The sequence below is a fragment of the Cynocephalus volans genome, chromosome 13 (genome assembly GCF_027409185.1).
Source record: "Cynocephalus volans isolate mCynVol1 chromosome 13, mCynVol1.pri, whole genome shotgun sequence".
Taxonomy (NCBI): domain Eukaryota; kingdom Metazoa; phylum Chordata; class Mammalia; order Dermoptera; family Cynocephalidae; genus Cynocephalus; species Cynocephalus volans.
In genome coordinates, this window is record NC_084472.1 from 93281535 (window position 1) to 93303547 (window position 22013).

Here is a 22013-nt window from a genome sequence, read left to right on the forward strand (position 1 = left end):
GGCAAATTCCATCAAAGCTAATGTGGACCTTTGGCCGGTAGGGCAGAAAAAGTAATATCTTTTTCTCACCCATTGCAAGATGTGTGGCTGAGACTCCAGTAGCAAAAGACAGATCAATAAAGGAAAAGCATACAAATTGGATTAATATAAGTTCTATGTGACATAAGAGCCTTCAGAAATGAAGACCCAATGAAACAGGGAAATTTGTGTAAATTTATGGACAGTTGCTATGGATCAAATGTGTCCCCCAAAAGTTCATGTGCTAGAAACTTAATTCCCCCTATGGCAGTGTTGAGGGTGGGAAATCTGAATACAATATTTGAAAGGTAGGGCCTTTCAGAGGTGATTGGATCATGAGGACTGTGCCTTTGTGAATGGATCAATCCATTCATAGAATAATGAGTTATCATGGGTGTGGACTGGTGGCTTTACAAGGAACACATGAGAGAGTTCTTGCTAGTCTTGCCATGTGTATATACCTTTCTTGCCATGGGACTCTTTGGGAACTCCCCAACAAGGAGGCCCTCACCAGATGTGCCCTCTGGACTTTGGACTTACCAGCCTTAACAACTGTAAGAGATAGACCTACTTTTCTTTATAAATTACCCAGTTTCAGGCATTCTGTTATAAGCAACAGAAATGAGCTAATACAATAGTCATTCAGAAATATAATTGGAGGACAAAAAGGGTACGATCTAATGATAATAAACTGGGGGAAATTTAGCAAGCCTTGTTTGTTCAGATTCTTCTTGGTGTCCCTGTGTGACTTTCCTTTCCACCAGATATAGGGCAGGATGCTTGCCACATGAGGGTCTTCAGAGGAGAAGGGAGGGGGAAGGTCAGAGAGTGACTCTGCTAGGTTTTATGGTCTGCTTCAGGGAAGAAGGGTGAGGGGAAGGTGAGAATGATTTTCCAACTTCTGCTTTTTTCTCAAATGCCAAGGGGTCATATTTTGTCTTAACATGTTCTGAACCTGGTCAGACCTCATCTCACAATAGCATGCATCTTCAGGCTCTTACTTCTTTTCCTTTTTTCCCTCCTCTCCTCTCCAAGCATGTCCAGTCCACTCCAAGCACTCTTTCCCATGACCCTTATCACTGGGAAAGCTCTAATTCTGTCAACTGGGCTACTCAGTGGCAGCCTCCATCTAATGAAGTATACTATTTATTAACTTGTACTATTCAGGAAAACTCTGAATTCAAGTGAGCTGAGGAGACCTGCGCAGTGTGGGAAACCACTCCCCCTTGTACCCAGAGGGAAGTGCCAGCCCCACTGGCCCACCCCACAGAGGTGAGCTGAGGAGACCTGCTTGGGGCTCATTCTATGGCCACAGATTCTGGAACAGGAACTAAGGTGGTGTAATATAGCCACAACCACCCCCACTGTCAAGCAAAGACAATTCACCACCACAGTAGCAGCCAGGACCACTCCACAGGTAACCTACTGCTCATTTAACTGCACTGATACAAGAAGAGTCACCAGTAAATCCTGCAAATAGAGGAAGAAATCTTTATCCTCATAGCCAAACTCAGTATAATAGAAGAAGCAAACCATATACCAAATGATCAAGCATTGACAAAAAAATACTAGAACTACAAATAAGCAAGAAGATATAGCACCACCAAAGGAATACAGTAGTGCTCAAACTTCAGACTCTATGGAACAAGTAATACTTGAAAGGTCTGAAAAAGAATTCCGAGCAATGATCTTAAGAAAACTCGAAGAAATAAAAGAAGACTCAATTAGAGAACAAAATGAAACAAGAAAAAATATCCAGAATATGAAGGTGGAAATTTATGAAGAGATTAATACCTTAAAAAAGAGTGTAGCAGAACTTGTAGAAATGAAAGATTCACTTAATGAAGTAAAAAACACAACAGAGAGCTTAAGCAGCAGGGTAGAGCAAGCAGAAGAAAGAATTTCAGATCTTGACGATGGTCTTTTCAAAATAACCCAGGCAGACAAAAAAGGGTGGGGGGGGAGAATTAAAAATAATGAGGTAATTCTAGGGGAAATAGCAGACAACCTCAAGGGCTCTCACATCTGAATTGTGGGTATTCCAGAAGGGGAGGAGAAAGGTAAAGGTATTGAAAACCTATTCAAGGAAATAGTAACAAAAACTTCCAAGGTGTAGGAAGAGATAAAGACCTTCAGATCCAGTAAGCTCAAAGGTCCCAAATGTATTCAATCCAAAAAGATCCTCCCCAAGACACATCATAGTTAAATTTTCAAAGCTCAAATACAAAGAGAGAATCCTAAAAGCAGCAAGAGAAAAACATCAAGTCACTGATAGGGGAGCCCAATTCAGACTAAAATCAGACTTCTCAACCCAACAGGCCAGAAGAAAGTGGAATGATATATTCAAAATACTAAAAGAAAAAAATTACTAGACAAGAATTCTTTACCCAGCAAGGCTCTCCTTCAGAAATGAGGGAGAAATAGTGTATTTCCCAGACAAAGACAAGTTGCAGGAGTTCACCACCACACAACCAGCCCTGCAAGAAATTCTCAAAGGAGTCCTTCATCTGGAATCTGAACAATGATGGCCACTATCACAAATATACAAGGAGCAAAACCCACCATTAAAACAAATATTCCAGTGAGAAGAGAAATAAAAAGGGAGGTAATGATCAAAAGATATTTAAATCAGCTAACCAGAAGCAATTAAATGACAGGAATTAAACAGCACTCGTCAATAACTATGCTAAATGTGAATGGATTAAACTCTGCACTCAAAAGACACAGACTGACTGATTGATTAAAAAGCTAGACCCAAGGATATGCTGTTTTCAAGAGACCCACCTCACCTGTAGAAACACACACAGTCTAAAACTGAAGGGATGGAAAAAGACATACCATGCAAAAGGAAACCGAAAATGAGCAGGGGTATCTATTCTTATATTGGACAAAATAGAATTTAAACCAAAAAACATAACAACAGACAAAGAAGGTCACGAAGTAATGATAAAAGGATCTATTCAGCAACAAGACATAACAATCATAAATATATATGCACCCAACACTGGAGCACCCAGATATATAAAGCAAACACTCTTAGACCTAAAGAAAGAAGTGGGCCATAATACATTAATAGTGGGTGATCTGAACACCCCTTTCTCTGTATGGGACAGATCTTTCAGGCAACAAATCAATAAAGAGACAAAAGATTTAATCTACACCTTAGACGAACTGGACCTGGCTGATATATGCAGAACATTTCACCCAACAACTAAAGAATATACTTTCTTCTCATCATCTCACAGAACATTCTCCAGGATAGACCACATATTAGGTAACAAATCTAGTCTCAGCAAATTTTAAAAAATTGAAATCATTGCAAGTATCTTTGCAGACCACAGGGGACTAAAACTGAGAATTAATAATAAGCAAAACCCTGGATACCATATAAATACTTGGAAACTAAATTCAGGCTCCTGAGTAATCTATGGGTCCAAGAAGAAATTAAATAGGAATTCAAAAAATTTCTTGAATCTCATGAAAATAAAGATACATCATACCAAAACCTGTGAGACACTGCAAAAGTAGTACTAAGAGGCAAATTTATTGCAATAAATGCTTATGTCAAAAGAACGGAAAGACTTCAAATAAACAAGCTAACACTATACCTCAAAGAACTTAATAAACAATTGCAATCCAAACCCAAAGGTAGTAGAAAGAAAGAAATAATTAAGATCAGCACATAACTAAATGAAATAGAGACCCCCAAAACAATAGAAAACATCAGTGAAACAAAAAGTTGGTTTTCTGAGAAGACAAATGAAATAGACAAAACATTAGCTAGGTTATCAGAAAGAAGAGAGAAGAACCAAATAATAAAAATCAGAAATGAAAATAGAGACATTACAACCAATTCCACAGAAATATGAAGAACAATTAGAGATTGTCATCAACAATTGTATGACAAGAAATATGAAAATCTGGAAGATATGGATAAGTTTCTATACACATACAAACTACCCAGACTGAACCAAGAAGAGATAGAAAACATGAACAGACCCATAACAAGCAAAAGATTGAACTGGTAATCAGAAATCTTCCAACAAAGAAAAGTCCAAATCTGGATGGCTTTACAGCTGAATTCTATCAAATTTTTAAAGAGGAGTTAATACCAATTCTCCTCAAAGTATTCTGAATAATTAAAACAGAAGCTACTCTCCCAGACTCATTCTATGAGGTCAACATAACTGATACCAAAACCAGATAAAGGCCCAACAAAAAAAGAAAATTACAGGCCAATATCCTTGATGAACATAGATACAAAAATCCTCAACAAAATATTAGCAATCAGAAAACAGCAACACATTAAAAAAATTATACACCATTATCAAATGGGATTCATCCCAGGGATGCAAGAATGGTTCAACACATGAAAGGCAATAAATGTGAAACATCACATCAACAAACTCAAGGAAAAAGACCATATGATTATTTCAATAGATGCTGAAAAATCATTTGACAAAATTCAACACCCTTTATGATAAAGACTCTCAACAAATTAGTGATAGAAGGAAAGTATCTCAACACAATAAAAGACATTTATGACAAGCCTTTCACCAGTATCGTTCTGAATGGGAAAAGCGGAGGGCCTTTCCCTTAAGAACAGAAACAGGACAAGGTTGCTCACTCTCACCATGTCTATTTAACATAGTACTGGAGGTACTAGCCAGAGCAACCAGGCAAGAGAAAGAAATAAAGGGAATCCAGACTGGAAAAGATGAAGTCAAACTGTCTCTATTTGCAGATGACATAATACTATATAGAGAAAAACCTAAAGACACTATCAAAAAACTCCTAGAGCTGGTTAATAATTTCAGTAACATTGCTGAACACTAAATAAATGCCTCAAAATCAGTTGCATTTATATACTCAAATAATGAACTAACTGAAAGAGAAATAAACAAAGTAAGCCCATTTACAATTGCCATGAAAAAACAAAATACCTACGGATCAATTTAACCAATGGGGTGAAAGATCTCTACAGTGAGAACTACAAACCACTTCCAAAAGAAATTAAAGAAGATGTAAAAAGACAGAAAGATATTCCATGCTCTTGGATTGGAAGAATTAACATTGTGAAAACGATCTATACTACCCAAAGCCATCTACAGATTCAATGCAATCCCCATCAAAATACCAATGACACTCTTCACAGAAATGGAAAAAAAACAGAAAACAATCTTAACTTTCATATGGAACAAAAAAAGGCCTCAAATAGCCAAAGCAATCCTGAGCAAATAAATAAATAAATAAATAAATAAATAAATAAATAAATAAATAAATCTGGAGTCATAACACTACCTGACTTCAAATTATACTACAAAGGTATTATAATCAAAACAGCATGGTACTGGCATAAAAATAGACACTCAGACCAGAGGAGCAGAATTGAGAACCCAGAAGTCACCTCTCAGGCTTACCACCCTCTGATACTGGACAAAGGCAACAAAATCTACATTGGGGAAAAGACTGCCTCTTCAACAAGTGGTGCTGGGAAAATTGGATATCCATATGCAGAAGAAAGAAGCTAGATATGCATATCTCACCATACACTAAAATCAACTCAAAATGAACTAAAGACTAAAGCATAAGACCTGAAACTGTAAAATTGCTAGTGGAAAATAGAGGTGAAACACTTCAGGAACTAGGTCTGGGCACAGACTTTATTTATGAACATGAGTCCAAAAGCACAAGCAGGAAAAAACAAACAAACAAACAAACAAACAAACAAACAAACAAACAAATGGGACTATATAAAACTAAAAAGCTTCTGCACAGCAAAGGAAACAGTCAACAGAGTGAAATGACAACCTACAGATTGTGGAAAATTTATTGCTGACTATGCTTCCAATAAGGGATTGATATTTTTGTTAAAACAAGGAATGCAAGCAATTATACAGTAAAAAAACTAATAACCCAATTAAAAAATAGGCAAAGGAGCTGAATGGACATTTTTCAAAGGAAGACATACAAATGGCCAGCAGGTACATGAAAAAATGCCCAACATCACTAGTCATCAGGGAAATGCAAATTAAAACCACATTGAGATACCACTTCACACCAGTTTGACTGGCTATAATCAAAAAGATGGTGAATAACCAATGCTGGTGAGGTTTTGGAGAGAAGTGAAGCCCCTGCACTGTTGGTGGGACTGTAAATTAGTACAACCACTATGGAAAACGGTATGGAGATTTCTCAAACAACTACAGTTAGATCTTCCATATGATCTAGCAATCCCACTTTTGGGTATATACCCAGAGGAAGGGAAATCATCATGTCGAAGGGATACCTGCACTTCCATATTCCTTGCAGCTCTGTTACAATAGCCAACATACGGGACCAACTGAAATGTCCATTGATGAATGATTAGATAAGGAAACTGACATATATACACCATGGAATACTACTGTACCATAAAAAAGAATGGAATTCTCCCATTTGCAACAACATGGATGAGCCTGGAGAAACTTATGTTGAGTGAAATAAGCAAAGCACCGAGGGAAAAATACCACACATACTCACTCATACGTGGGAGCTAAGTGAGAAAGAAAGAAGGAAAGAAAGACCACAATGGTTCGTTGGACTTGCAGAGGGAGAGAACATTCCTTGGGCTACAAAGTGGAATTGGGAGGGAAAGAAGGAGGGGGAGGGAAGTTGAGGATAATTGGGTGGGGGACACGGGGTACAAACACAATTTGTGGTAATGGGTGTGCTGCCAGTATGAATCTGGTCTTCACATCTTGGGTACGAAGGGTGACAATCAGCTTTGCATCCTATGAGTATTCATAACCAATAAAAAAATGAAAATAAAAAATAAAGACCAGGTCTTGCCTTCTGTTGTTCAATGAGAGGTGATAATGGTGATATTTCTGAGATATCAGACTGAGAAATGCTTGTCAAGGAGCAAGTGAGAATGACTGTAGAAAGGGTAGGAACAGCAGTTTTTATTTATTTATTTTTGTAACATCCCGACTGATTTTTGTGAAGTTGAAAAATGTGACATGGATTTCAAACCTCAGCAGTGCTCAAAAATCATCCTGTACATTTTTTTTAAAATACAGATTCTTGAGTCTTCTGCTGGTCATTTTCAGAATGTTCAAAATGGGGAAACATGAACTAGTGTTTTTAAGGCTTTTTAGGTAATTTGGGAGCAACTGGTGCTTAGATTGGCATTTGGGAACTACTGACTCTTTCGTACATATTTAATAACATCTAGACTTTTCCATAGTTTTCTGTTTACCAGAATACTGTCCGGAATTAGAGCTTCTTTCTGAAATTTCTTGAGAGTGAAACACTTATGCAGAAAGGCTTTAAATCTCATTCTATGATAGTGCCAAAGCAGAAAAAAATAGTCTGATGAATAAATGTTCTATGACAAAATTTAATTAAGGTGGTATTTTGAATCTCTAGCTCAAAAAACCTTAAAAATCATTCATGACCTTACTTATTACACACCCACCCACACACACACACACACACACACACACACACACACACACACACACACACACACACGAATTAATCTGGAAATCTAAAAATATCACAATTGGAATAAATGCAAACATATGAGTTTGTGGTAAAATTGAATTAAAGGATAATACAAATCCTTCCCATGAACTTTTTATAATTGCAATTAAATACTTTCCTCAGGAAATTGCATTATTTTAATTTTTTTCACATCTGAAAGTATTGATAATTTAGTATGATTCTGTTGCTTTATAAATAATGGGAAAATAAAGTCATTTCTAACTTATCTTAGTGTCTACTCCTTTAAAGACAGTACTAACTTATAAAGAGAGAAGCCTAAAAATAAGGAAGAGGATGAAATTAACAAACTAAAACATATAGACATATTTTTCCCTAGAATATGAAATTCTTACATGACTATGAGAATAAAGTTAATAAACTTTTCAGACTAATTTCCACCTTACCTTTAGATGACCTTATTTCATCAAAAAGGAAATAAAGATTAATGCTTACTCAGAATCGTTTGAATTAGACTTAATTTTCATCCCTACTATTATTTACTCTAGATTTTATTTAATACAGATCTTAAATGTGGATTATAATCGGATCCATGTGTGTTTATTTTATAATGAGTAAGAGGAAGAAAACGTGTGACTAGTCAAAATATTTTTACAGTATATCTCCAAATTGTAAATAAAAATAGAGAATTAAAAATATTTTTACCTGTAGGTTCTGAATCATTGCAGTTTCTCATGTGATAAGAAGGTATTTTTCTTCAAAACTATTATAAGATCTCCTGCAAGTACATAATTTAGAATTTTAACTAAAAATATTTATTGTTTAGAAACACTAAGGGACTGCTTTCATATTTAACTTTCTTTTTGATCAAGAAATTATTTTCCTTTTTCATTAAAAGTAGATTTCTCACTGTACGATATCACTCATATGTGGAATCTAAAAAAAATAGATTCTCATAGAAGTAAAGAGCAGAATAATGGTTACCAGAGGCCAAGGAGGTGGAGGTGGGGTGGGAAGTGATAGACTAATGGGTAGAAATCTGTGCTCTCTTCCCTAAATGAATCATTGTACAGTATATGCATATACTGAAACAATGCACCATACCCCACAAAATGTACAAGTATGTGTTAAAATATTTTGAATAAAAAAATTACATACTAAAAAAAAATTACCTTTTTCATTAAGAGTAGATTTATGACTAATTTTTCTTCTGGGTACTACCAAAATGCCTTTCTTGGAAGAACACATTGTACATATCTAAATTATGTATTTATACATAATTAGTTATTTCTTCTTTTGTTTGAGTTTATGTCAGTGCTGGATTATTCAACTAAGCACATGCTGAAGACACCAGCAAAGTGATACAGTTAAAGACATAGACAGAGACAGATAAAAAGAGACAGAAAGACAAAGATACATATACACATAGATATGTAGATGCATGGATATAGATATACATGATGGTGGTATAAATATAAGGAATAATTTCATGCTTGATATCACTTAGGTACTCATTATGAGAAAAATCAGAAATATAGAACTGATTTCATTACACTTGCTTTACAGCGTAGTTTATTCTGATTCAACATTTGGGTGAGGGGCAGTATCATCTTTTCTGTTCTTAAAGCATCTGTAATCCTAATTGGTCCCTGAGTCAAGTGTTTCCACCTCAGAATTTTTGGCTTCAGTATATTCATCTATAAAACAAATTGGAGAGTTAAAAATTTAACATTGAAAAACCTTCCTTATGCCTTCAATTTGTCATATCTCTTATGATTTCACTGAAAAAACCAGAAATCCAAAGGAGTACTTATGCAACTTTACCAGAGGACCACTAATCATGGTCTTTTAATGAAAGTTTATTCTGAGTTTAGACATACAAATTAGTTTAGGAGACACGGCAATAATATCTAGTTTATCCAAGTTTTGATATTTGAAAGTTTATTATAAAATATTTTTTCTAGTTTAATTTATTTGATGAATTTCTAGAACATAGCATACCTACTATGTTCTAGGCAAAGAGCTAGAGATACAATAATCAAGGCCAAGTTCTTGCTCTTGAAAATCTCATACACATGTGTTTCTTTATTCTATGACATCAAGCCAAGCTCTATAAAAAGAGCTATTTTATGATGTTGCAGATTTCATTAACTTGAGTACTCACATTAACGAACAGCATTTAAAGCTCTTGAGTGCACTCAACTGCATTTTTTATACTCATTGAAGTTATTACTTACCTGATAAAACATAATGTATACCAAGAAGTGGCACCATAAGGAATATTTCATATTTCTAGCATTCTGGAGAGTTTTGGGTTAAGTGCAGGTGCCCATTTAAGAAAACTTGATATTAATATTTTAGTCTCAGCAATAAATATTATTTCATATATTACTTATAAAACTTTATTGCCTTCATATCCTGTTAATTTTTTTTTTCCTTACATCAGGTATAATCTCATACGATAGCCTTTGGCCTTAAAGAGTAATTTAATCTGTTAGCCCAGAAAACCTTTTAAGTCGATTCTTGACACCGAATAGAAGTAGATAGCTTCCTTAAGAGAATGGTGTACTTGAAGGTCAGAGTCCATCACATAGCCCAGGAGCTGTGCAGGTAGAAATAAAATTCTTTGTCTTCCAATCTCCTTGCCAGTAGAAGAAAGAGGACGAAAGAGACAGATCAAGGTCCACAGCAGGGCTGGAAGCTGGGAAAGTGTTTTTAAGAGGAAGTACCTGGTAGCCTTGACAAAAGGCAATTTACACTCATCCTTGGTAGTATCATATGGCAAGGGTCTGTGGATTTCTTACTTACCTTTGTCTGCAACTGAATAAGAAGGTTTATTGTTCTGTTACTAACAGAGATTCATCTTTAATTATTCAAACTTGTATTTTTCCTGAGGAAAAAAATAATAATGTTATCTACCTTTTTCTGTATACTTTTATTTAAATTAAGAGTTATACTACAGTATATCATGAGTAAAAGGAAATGCTTGATGAATGCATTACAAAGAAGAAAACACAAATGTAGCTTTCAGAAATTTTCATGAAAACTTACCCAAAAAGCACTACATATTTTGGAATCAAAAATCATGTATGCCTTAGAACACATAAACAATATAACTGAATCAAAGAAATGTCAGGCTTTGATCAAGATGGCAGAACAGATGGTCCCCAGCATCACTCTCTCCCACAAATCAACCCATTTACAGCTATTAAAAAGCAAGAACAGCCAAGATGGGGCCACTAGAGCTCAGTGGAAAAGGAGGAAAGACCTACACGGTTCATGAAGGCAGGAGAAGCCACAGTGAAAGAAAGGATCACGTGCACTACTTTGAGCCCCAGCTGCTGTAAGGCTTGAGCTGGTGAGCACATGGAACAAGAGCTGGCAAAAGCCACAGCTGTACCCTTTGTATGAAGTTGCTTAGAGATGGCAGGGGAGAAGGGGGCTTTGGTGGCTCCCAGGCCAGTAAGACCACTAATAGGGTTCCCACGGATCCACATAGGAGTGAGGAGCCATAGACAACTAAAAACAGGAGCCACTCAGAGGCCAGTTCGTCATTGCAAGGGACCAGGGCACAACCCATTTCATGGGAGGTGTTTGGAGTGTGGGCGGTGGGGGAGATGGGCCAACGGGGAAACATTATGTCACAGTGTGGACAGCTGATCTGTCCCCCAATCAGCACAGGCCCACTCAGTGGAGACTGGTCAGGAACATAGAACTCCAGGAAGTGTAGTTTGCTGAAAAGACTCAGGCCCAGACCAGAGTTTCCACACAACCCAGGTGTACCAGACCTCATGAGACCTGGAAGTGCTCATAAAGCCAACACTTAAACCCTGAGCTGCTCAAAAAGTCTTCCCCCAGAGAATCAACAGCAAAGCAGCAATTTAGCTCAACCACGGCTCAAGTGCTGGTCCCCACAGGAAGTTCCCCCATTTTAGAAGTAAGCAAAGGACAGCAAATTAGTTCCAGTACAGAGTTTAAGTGGTGGGAATAGTAAGTAATCCAACACAGAACTGAAAGAAAAAACAAAATACCTACAGATCAGAGACAAATTTTGATATTAACCAGTAAAGGTCTAACCTCACCAAAGAACACCTAAAAAACCCAGAAGGACCAGAAGCCTCCTGGGCTCCTAAGCCAGGAAGGGGTGAGGGCCATGGGCCTCAACCACAACCCCCGCAATGGCCAAACCCAGCCCAACATGACCATCCAGTTGCCACAGGAAGTGCCCTGGGCTCCCAAGCTGGGGTGGGGGGATGAGGGCCTCAGCCATGTCCCCCCTGATGTCTGCACCAAGCCCAGTAATGACTACTGAGCTGCCATCATGAACAATCTAAGCTCCCGAGCCAGTGCAGCAGGGGGCTGAGGGCTTCAGCCACCCACCTCCAACATCTGCATCCAGCCCTACAGTGACTGAGTTGCTGCTGGAAGTCCCCAGGTCTATTCTGCCACAATGAGGGGTGTGTCTTGGGCCTTGACCATGCCTCTCTTCTTCCTCCTCCCATCCTATTTCCCTCCCACTTTCCCTCTCCCCCTTTCCCCCAACTGCTCTGCAACAACATCTTACAATGAAGCATGGAACTGGGGGAAGCTGAACCCAGCCACAGCTAGGCAAGCTGCTGCCACCACCCTGGGGTCCCACCAGGGTCCTGAAGTATGGAGCCAGGAGAAGCCAACCCAACTGTAACAAGGTAAACTTCCACTACTGCCCCAGGCCCTGCCAGGGTCCTGAGGTATGGAGCTGCGGGAAGCCAAGCCCAGCTGCATCCAGGTACAGAGCACACCAAAAACACCATTTCCACACAGTCAGCCCACCATCGCCACTGCAATTGCCAAGGTTGATGCAAAAGTGGCTAGTCTCTATAGCAGCAGTCACGGCTTCTGTGCAGATGGCACGCCAGACTCTCAACTGCATTGACACAAGAAGAGGCACCAGTGGATGATATTAGGGGGGGACTTGATCACACCTGTCTCAGTACTGGGCAGATCATCTAGGCAACAAACCAACAGAGGAGCAGTTAACCTATCAGATGGAGAGAACAAATCTATGATTATTAGAGGGGGAGGGGGAGGGGCAGAAATTGGATAAGGGGCATAAAAAATAGGTATGATTTGTAATAATGAATATGCTAATAAAACTAAATTTAAAAAGAAAAAAGAAATTTCAGAAATCTTAGAGTCTTACAAAGATTTCGTGTTTTAGAAAAGATTTATTGCAGCAAATAAATTTATAAAATTATGCATAAATTGAAAAATATGGTAAAGTGGTAGCATAGAAAGAGTGTTCTTGATAACAGCCATCAAATAAAGAGTAACAAGTTTGGCCATAGTTGAAGTAAAGGAAAATGAGAACTAAATCTAACAGAATCACAGGTTAAAAAGGAAGGTTAAAAGGAAGTCACCAGAAAAAGGAAACAAAGAACTCGAAACTCAATATTTTACAGGAGGAAATAAAGTCAGAGGCATCAAGGATTACTCTTAGGTTTCAAGTTGTGATTATGTAGAAAGTAATTATGCTATAAATAATTTTTTTTTTAAATAGCAAGAAAAACCTAATTTGCAGACAAAGCCCATAGAAATGATAAGGTTTGTTTTGGTCATGCTGGTCATATCAGAATATTTTAGTAAAGGTAATGAGCAAATAGATGGATATATGGGTTTGGAAGTTAAGAGATAGGTAGGTCTTGGGATTATAATGAAGAGATTAGATCAATTTATGAAGTGTCAGCACCAATAATAGAGACTGCAGGAGGTGAGGATAGACTCTTGGAGAATGGCAACTACGTGGGGATAAGAATTGTTAGAGCATATTTCAAAACATCTAGACCAAAGCAGAAACTCAAACAATAGCTTCTTCCCCCTGTATGGGAACAGTCAGTAGAGTAGTCAGAGAGGTAAAATTATGGTGCAGTGAGTGGCAAGAGACAAGGGATGGTAACCATGGTCGAAATTAGAGAAGTGAAGACTGGTAAATGGCTCATCGATTGGTTATTAATAAGCATTTGTAGTGAAAGTTACTCTGCAAGAAGTGAAGGGATGATGGGATTGTGAGGAAAACCCCATAGCTACTGTTTCAAGAGGTTTGGTAGCAAGAGGACAAGACAAAGGGATACCCTGAGAGACTGCTGGTGGGAGGAAAGTCTTTTTTGGAAGTGAAAATGTAAGCATATTGGTTGGCAGGGCAAATTTAAGAGAAAAGGAAAAACATAGAAAATAGAATGAGTTTTCCAGAAAGGAAGAGTTCACGTCAAAGTCCAGATAGTTTAGCAAAATAGTGACATGTGTAAGTAACAGAAAGTAGTTATATCTATTTCTATATCTATTTATCAATCTATATATATGTGTACATGTGTGTGTGTGTGTGTGTGTGTGTGTGTGTGTGTGTGTGTGTGTGTGTGTGTGTGTGTGTGTGTGTGTCTATAAAATATCCTGGGTATATTGCATAGACTATGATGTGTAAAATCTCTTCTCACACACTGTCATTTTATCTAACTGGTGTGTTAGACTTTGCTAGCAATTTGAAAGAGGGAGAGGTGAATTGTTTCTACAGTCACTCAGTTGTATATTTCATACAAATGAATGTAAAGCAAAATGTACCCTAGTAGGTTGCTGGAAAACCGATGGGTAGAAGGTTCTTGGATAATCACATTAATGGGGGGGGAAGATAAAGAGACAATAAAATAATCAATGGCAATAATATATTTTCTTGGCATGAAGAGAGCTAAACTAGACATGGATGAAAAGTCAGCCAAATGCAAAGCTCAGGACCTCTCTCTTCCCTTGTCTTTCAACTACATGCTACAGCATTTTTCTATGTTATATTTTTGATGCACAAAGGGATATATGGCATGGGTTGCCAATTTTTACAAAGTAAATAATACATATAATTCAAAATTTACTGGATAAATATACTTTCTTTTTAATGATTCAGATGGGACTTCACGATGATGGTTATTGTTGAGGATAGATTGCTTCTCAGCTAGCCAGAGGAATTGAAACTAGTCTATCTTAATCCATGCTAATTAAACCTATAATGTGCACTTAATGCCAGACACTTAAAAGAAAAAAGTAAACGAGCCATGATTTTTAGCTATGTTAGAAAAAGGAAGAAGTGTCATCAAGTACCCACCCTCTGTTACAATTGTTCATAATTCTCATGTCCTTCCCCACATGAGATGTGATGCCAAAAGATGAGGTGTTCATTGCTTTGACTGGACCGCAACTTGGGTGAATTGCCTCCCTACCTCCAAGATTAAAGTCTTTTGTTTTGAGGGAAGGTAGTGGTAGGGTTTAGTTTTAGAGTGTCAATTTTGTTAAAAGGGGATAAGCTTCGGTGAGAATAGTAGCCAAAAATATAAGGGAAATAGATTTCCCTCTCATACAACAGTTCAGAAAGAAGTAGCCCATGTTCTCTGGGGTGGTTGTGTCATCTCCAAAACATGACTTCCAAGATTGCTCCAGTCATCACCAAATCCAAGCCAGGGACTGAGGAGAAGAGAGAGCCCAGGGCAAATTCCTGTAAAAAGACAAATAAATGATGTAAAAGTAGCAAATATCACTTTCATCAATATCTCTCTAGTCTGATATTTGTCCCTGGCCACGACTAGCTGAAAGGAAGCCTGCGAAATACAGCTTTCACAAGGGTGTCCACTGGTAAAATTTCAGAGACAAAAGACTGTGGGTACCATTGGCTTGTCTACCACTCATGCCAATGGGGCAGAAACGTGTGCTAATTTCAGCAGTTCCGCTTCATATGTACATCATGGACATCTTTTGTTTCATTTGTTTGTTTGTTTGTAGTGTTTCTCCCACTTCTTCTACTTATTCTTTACAGCAGAATTTGCTTCTGAGTCATTTACTCCTGTTAAAGTTGTTGCATCAAAAGCTGACAATTATTTTTCATTGCCTTGTTCACACCGAACACCTGTTCACACAAGGGAGGAATAAATTGCTATTGGCTCATCTGCTCAAATACATTAGAAAAAATATAAAAGGAATAACAAAGAATCTTTGTGCCTAAAGCATTCCAATTTATAAAAGTGATCTGTATGCCATTTCTCAAATTAATGCATTTCACTAAAGTACCCTCAGATGTAAACCTAAACATATTTATATGTCTGCCATCTCAAAGTTTTCCATATAGTTATCACCATAAAAATATTTAATTGAACAGTGTGGTGAATGTTGGTACATAGTGTGAGACATGCAGATAAATAAATAAATACATTAATTAAAAACAGTCATATTTGTAGAGTAACATATCAACATATATTTTCTCGTGTTATTAACATTAATCTGTGAGATAGATATGGGGGCAGGAAATAACAAAATTTCCATTTTTCAGATGAAGTGAAGTCCCAAGAAGGTTAGCGATTTGGCCACCATCATCCAGCCAGTAAATATGCAAAACTGAGATCAAAACTCAGCCCCTCTAAAACTTTCTATTTTCACATTAATAACCCCACCCACAGACCAAACAAGAGTTCTCTGACTGTATTATCTACCTTAGAAAGTGATAATCTTAGTGACTGTTTTAAATTCTACTTTTTTCCATTTTTATATACAAATATAATTACTGGACACACTCAGACTATTTAGAATTGAAATTGAAAGAATTTTATGTTTTAGACACCGTGATGCATAGAGGGCAAGCACTTAGATACACCAACAATATAACAACAGATGACTTTTAATATCGTATTATTTATTACCAAGCATATCTGTGTCAATTTTACTGAAAGTATGCCATAAACCAACAATATATTAAAAGCTGAGTGTGTGCACATGGGTGTCAAAACAAATAAGACAGTTTCTAGCCCTAAACAGTATGGTTGGGAAATCAGTATTATATAGAAAGAGTCATATAGTCATGCAATATTTCTATAATGCTAAGAACTGCAAAGCATTTTCCCTTCTTTTCCTCTATTCAACATTATCTTCAGAGCTAAGCAGGGCAAGTTTTATTACTTTTAGTTTACAGAGAAGGCATCCTTAGATCATAAGGTTTTTCATGGCTGACATTCAATTTTCAAACATGTATTGAGAGGCCATTGTGTGTCAGGTGTGATTTAATGTGCGGGGAATGGAAGGCTAATACATGTTTTGTGCCTCCCAGGAGATTCCAGAACGGCGAAGAAAGAAACATAATCCACCACTGGGATGTTGTGGTGACTATGATGCCAGCTGAATGCACAGGGAACAAAGGGGGAAGAAAAGGCTTCAAAGCTCAACAGTGAACAGCACTCAGGTTATCTAAATTTGATTCCAGTGCCTTTTTCATGAGCAATTGAGTAACACACAATGAGATTCTAATGCTATTAGAATTCAGAAAAGGAACGAACATTGGGATATGCTGGAACTATCGGAATAAGTGAGACTTAATTTTGACTTTACAGAGTAGGTAAATGGTTGGCTGGGTGCAGGGGAAGAGAAGGACTATTCCAAAGATGCTGATTATTCTTGCAAAGCATGGATTTGACATGAAATAGCGTGCCTTGGTGCGATAGTTAATTTTATGTGTCAACTTGACTGGGTTAAAGAATACACAGATAGCTGGTAAACATTATTTCTGTGTGTGTCTGTAAGTGTGATTCCGAAAGAGATTAGCATTTGAATCAGTAGACTGAGTAAAGAAGATTTGCCTTCTCCAGTGGGTGGGCATCGTCCAATCTGTGGAGGGCCTCGATAGAACCAAAAGGTGGAAGAAGGATGAATTCACTTTCTCTTCCTGAGCTGAGACATCCACCTTCTCCTACCACTGGACTCCAGAACTGGCACCAGCACACCATCCCCCACCCTCAACCACAGGTTCTGGCTCAGACTGGGAGTTAGGCCATCAACTCTGCTGGTCCTCAGGCCTTTGAACTCAGACTAAAGTACACCGCAGGCTCTCTTGGGTCTCCAGGCAGAAGATGGCAGATGGGACTTAGCATTCATAATCACATGAGCCAATTCCCCTAACGTGTTTGTGTGTGTGTGTGTGTGTGTGCGTGTGCGTGTGCGTGTGTGTGCGTGTGTGCGCGCGCACTTGCATGTGTGAGAGATATGATATCTATATAAAACAGAACATTATATATTTATAACATATATAACATTATATGTATATATACACACATACGTATTCTCTTTCTCTGAAAAACCCTAGTATAGCTGGAAAGAAAGTGAGTTGCTGAATCTGATAGAGGCAGAATATATGGAGTGGAAAAAATTAGATAATAAAGCTTCACTAGTAGAATCACAAAAAATTACAAGTGATTGTCAGTGCTAAGTAGGAGAGTTTGGTCTTCATGCAGAAGATGATAGAATATGGGAGTTTCCTGAGCAGAAGAGTGGCAGAGTAATATTGGCATTTCAGAAAGATTATTACAGAGGAAGGATGGATTAGCAATAGAATGGCTAGGGACAGGCTAACCAGTTAAAGAGCTGTTGTAGTATTCCACTCCTAAAGGATGAAAGTCTGGCCTTCGGTCGTTTTAGTGGTCGGAAATGAGAAGAAAGTAAATCTGAGAGACATTTTAGAAGAGAAAAAATGACTGAACACAGTGACATTGCCTCTAGGGAATTTCAAAATAGAAATCCTCAAAGATTATGTTTCTCTCTGTGTTCATTATATTTTTCCTCCCATTGTACTTTCCATTAATTCTTTGTGACCTGCCGTTTAAGTAACAGGTAAGCATAATTTAATCACTTGAGAAGTATGACTATCATTTTCTGAAAAGTACAATGAGATGAAGGATGTTAAAAGTATGCTGCATATAGCAAGTGCTCAATAAATGCTCATGAAGAAATTAAATTTTAAAATCACCAAGAGCTAAAGTAAATCCTTTTTTCAGAAATAAGCTTTTGGATCTAGGGTTGTTACGCTTGAGCTATATGAAGCATGAAGTCAAGAACAGAGAAATGGAGATTTTAAGTTTAAAGCAGTAAAATACCACCAGAGACTGTTTCAGAAATTCAAGAAAAGAAATTGACACAAACAATTTGAAAGATGATGTATTGAATTACAAATGAGTAGTAACCCATCTAATTTTTTTACCAGAGTAAAATACTGGATTGGTAAAATTATCTAAATATAGACTGGTAGCATTAGAGTTTATTCAAGAGAGTCCAGAAATGAAACCATACCTGTTTAAATGACAAGAAAATAGAAATAAAGTCTTATCTCAGTCAATCTTTTGTATATGGTAATAGCTGTATTATTATTACTATGAACAAAAAGCGGGTCAAAATAAGACATTAGGTCATTTCATGGAATTATAGTTTTAGATGACAAAGAAATTAATTACAAATACAAATCTTCCAGTATGTTTTAATCCTGATCATTCTCACAATATATAGAGGCAAATTTGTTGTGCGATGGTTTTAATAAACATGAGGAGTGAAATCCTAAAAAAATTGCTTGAATGTTAAATATACCATTTTGCTTATTCAAATCAACATACGTCAATTAAATTTTATATTTGTAAGTTTATAAAGGTATTTTTGGACAACCCCCCCCCCCAAAAAAAAACAAGAAAGCCAACCTAGTCAATAATATAAAAAATTATTAATATCATAAATAGTAAAATTGCCACTTTCTTCACAAAAATTTCCCAGCAAAAAATTTTTCTTACATTACACATCCTAGCCAAAAAGTTGAAACTTTGGAAATGTGAAATGAGACTCTAGTCACTTAATTTATTGGAAAATTTTGATTGTGTTGTTCATATAAATTCTGAAATTAAATGTAAAAAAAAAATTCTCGAAGTATGTATATCCCTATGAACTCAATGATTTTATTCACTGACATGCTTAGTCAAGTATGATTTTTGGTGAGCTGCTCAAGTACTTGTTGATGAATGCATTCAAAAGTAACGTCCTACCAAAACCTCTTTTAATGATTCATAGCTGTAATTAACATGACTTCATTTTCCTCCAATGGTACATTGTTCATATCGCTTTTAGAGCGCTTTCACGACCATTCTGCTACGGATTATTCTTTCCTGACATGCATGAGTACCTCATTCAGTATTTGTTGAATAAGTATATTGAACTTCAAATCCCTCTTTTTCCTTCTATGTTACCCCAAATATGAAAGGTGCTCAGAAAATTAAATCGAGTCTCTTCATACTTTGGTAGTCCCCTTACCGATATTAAATAACATGCCTAAAATAAGATACATAATTTAGGGTTTAAAACTCTTTTTTCTGTACATATTAAAAATATTTTAAAAGCCAAAATAGATTCGAACCACCATCTAGTTTGTCTTTGTTTTACTAAATGGAAAATGTTGTTGATATTAGGTTTAAAATAAAAATATTTTATCAAGAACAGTAGTAAGTAAATAATATTTTTTAAATTTTAACATCATATGTTTTCTAAAATTATATTAGAAATTTCATCTAGTCTATTTTTTCCTGTCATTTTCTTAGATGCATACTTGACATAATGAACTCAAAATACAAATTCATGGTTATTTTCATTCCCTTCTTTGGTTTTACTTTAGTGCTCAAGTTGTTTGTTTATACTTTAAGATATTTTTGTTAAATAAAAATGCATATATAAATCATTTCAAGGTTGAAACTAGATGCATCTTTCAGTGATCTTTAATACAATTCACTCATTTTAAGATTAGCTAAAGGACGTTTGGATGTTGTGTCTTTATCAGGAGTAAACAGCTAGTTAACACCAGAACCAGGGCTTAAATTTTTTATAGGCCACATGTTTTTTCTTCCATTAAAAACTCAAACACTGAAGTATTGTTGGGAATATACGCATGAGTATATTGTGTATATCCAGAAAATTGAACATTTAATTTGTCTCCAACAAAAGCAGACTTGTTCAATACAACAGACAAAAGTTACAACAAAACAATTGAATACACTGTCTTTAGTAGGACCTAAAGAAGATGACTTCAGGAGCTTTGATAATTCATTCAACTTCCTACATTGTCTTTTAAATTCATAAAGCATTAATATGATCTATAGCTCCATTGCCTTGCTTGGCCAGTATAAAGAAGTGATGACTGACTTGGGTTTTAAGGCACAGTCTTTTCTCACTCTGGTTTCCTTTTCTTTATTTTCCCACTCCAATAAATATATGAGTCCTAATAAACACAAAAAGAAATCTGCTGATGGTGGAATAATATTTTAAGAGCCCTAGGTAATTTAATATAATTTTACATATGTGCATGCCAATTAACTTGTTATGCTTTTTTTTTTCTTTTCAATTAATTGGCAATAGAATTCTTCCAGAGACACATCGAACTTGACAGTTTAGTGAAATTTCCTAGCATTTGACGTATCTATGGAACTAAAGAGTTTATCATTGTTTTCATACTCATTTTCACCTTTAGTTTTTATTACAGAATTGTAATAAGTAATTGTAAACCTTATGTCAGAATTGCCTTATCAGATATCATGTGAAAAACTGATTTTCAGGAAAGTTAAATCATTTACCCGAAGTGGTGCAATTGACTCTGTGTCTTAATTGGAATTTAAACTCACGTTTTCTGATTAAAATCATGTGATAATAGCAGTAGTCTCTGACAACTTACCTATTAGAGGTAACAACAATTTGTAACTTTCCTGAAGATTTTTCTTAAGGAAAAACATTTAAGTTTCTAGATGAATAAGAGGCTAGACCTTAATAACCTTCAAAACATGTCACTGCTCCCTTAAAATAAGCCTGCAATTGTCAGACTCCTGTTGGTTAATTTCCTTTGCTGGGAAGACTTGATCCTATTTTCATTGCTTTCCTGCTGGCAAAAACCTGCTCACGTCAAGTCATATATATTAGAGTGCTTTTGATTTTCTCTATAATTCATCTATTTTTTTTTTAATGGTAGCAGTGTGTGCCCATGATAAAAACTGCAACCTGCGAAATAGGAAATCGATTTAAGAACAATATAAGAAGACTTTTTTCCCTATAATTAGAGTGCTCTAACAATGAAATAGGCTTTCTCTTAGAAGTATTTGTCCCTGCGCTGAAGCTGGTGGCATATGACCACAGGTCAGACTGGCAATGAGAAGAATCCTGTGTCATCTGAGGGGTGGGTCTAGATTACTCTTTCCCAAAGTTTTTCATCATAAGAGTCACTTAGGGAGTTTATTAAAAACTATTTTTTCTTTGGTCCTGGATATTTGTATATTACCTAGATTCCTAGGTAATTTTTATGATCTGGCAGTTTTGGAAATACTGCCTTAGATGGTCACTAGCAAAACTTTCAGCTCAGAAAGTATTGGCATTAGAGATAGGAATGTGTCAATTGAGAGCTTCTTTTCTGGCTTATTAAAGATTAATGTTATTTTAAATTGACAATCATAATGGCACACATTTATGAGGTACAGTGTGATGGTTTGACATATGAATATAATGTGAAATGATTAAATCATGCAAATTAATGTACCCATCATCTCATTTACCTGTCTTTTTTTATGGTGAGATATCTGAAATTTCCTCTATCAGTTATTTTGAAATACAGTGTTTCCCCCCTCATCTGTGGGAGGACAGGCCAAAACCCCCAGTGGATGTCT